Source organism: Phytophthora infestans, genomic scaffold (assembly GCF_000142945.1).
Source record: "Phytophthora infestans T30-4 supercont1.23 genomic scaffold, whole genome shotgun sequence".
NCBI classification, from domain to species: domain Eukaryota; phylum Oomycota; class Peronosporomycetes; order Peronosporales; family Peronosporaceae; genus Phytophthora; species Phytophthora infestans.
The window spans coordinates 312,815-314,332 of NW_003303736.1; positions in this window are offsets into that span (position 1 = coordinate 312,815).

Genomic DNA, 1,518 nt, shown 5'->3' on the forward strand with positions numbered 1-1,518 from the left:
AGCCCGAACACGAGGCATCACGACTCCATTTGCTCTCTCCACAATTCCGCTCTCTTGTGGTGAATAGGCGTTCGTGAATTGCTGTTCGATACCATTCTCTGCACAGTAATTGGCCAGCTCAGTACTCGCAAACTCGCCGCCTTGGTCCGATCGTAATCGTTGAGCCGCAAGTTTAGGTAGCTACGTCTTCAGTTGAGTCAACAGCACCTTGATATGCCATGTCGCTTCACTCTTCTTTTCAAGTAAATAGGCCCACTTGTATCTAGTTGACTCGTCAATGATGAGAAGAAACATGATATGACCAGCCCCAGTGGCTTCGTCTGTAGTCTGTTCAGTGTGGCAGCTATATGCAGTAGTGCCTCACCCACAGGGTTTTGGTAGCCTCGTATCACTCATCATAGCCCGAATACGAGGCATCACGACTCCTTTTGCTCTCTCCACAATTCCGTTATCTTGTGGTGAATAGGCGTTCGTGAATTGCTGTTCGATACCATTCTCTGCACAGTAATTGGCCAGCTCAGTACTCGCAAACTCCGCCGCTTGGTCCGATCGTAATCGTTGAGCCGCAAGTTTAGGTAGCTACGTCTTCAGTTGAGTCAACAGCACCTTGATATGCCATGTCGCTTCACTCTTCTTTTCAAGTAAATACGCCCACTTGTATCTAGTTGACTCGTCAATGATGAGAAGAAACATGATATGACCAGCCCCAGTGGCTTTCGTCTGTAGTCTATTCAGTGTGGCAGCTATATGCAGTAGTGCCTCACCCCACAGGGTTTTGGTAGCCTCGTAGCACTCAGCATAGCCCGAACACGAGGCATCACGACTCCATTTGCTCTCTCCACCATTCCGCTCTCTTGTGGTGAATTGGCGTTCGTGAATTGCTGTTCGATACCATTCTCTGCACAGTAATTGGCCAGCTCAGTACTCGCAAACTCGCCGCCTTGGTCCGATCGTAATCGTTGAGCCGCAAGTTTAGGTAGCTACGTCTTCAGTTGAGTCAACAGCACCTTGATATGCCATGTCGCTTCACTCTTCTTTTCAAGTAAATACGCCCACTTGTATCTAGTCGACTCGTCAATGATGAGAAGAAACATGATATGACCAGACCAGAGTGGCTTCGTCTGTAGTCTATTCAGTGTGGCAGCTATATGCAGTAGTGCCTCACCCCACAGGGTTTTTGGTAGCCTCGTAGCACTCAGCATAGCCCGAATCCGAGGCATCACGACTCCATTTGCTCTCTCCACAATTTCCGCTCTCTTGTGGTGAATAGGACGTTCGTGAATTGCTGTTCGATACCATTCTCTGCACAGTAATTGGCCAGCTCAGTACTCGCAAACTCGCCGCCTTGGTCCGATCGTAATCGTTGAGCCGCAAGTTTAGGTAGCTACGTCTTCAGTTGAGTCAACAGCACCTTGATATGCCATGTCGCTTCACTCTTCTTTTCAAGTAAATACGCCCACTTGTATCTAGCTGACTCGTCAATGATGAGAAGAAACATGATATGACCAGCCCCAGTGG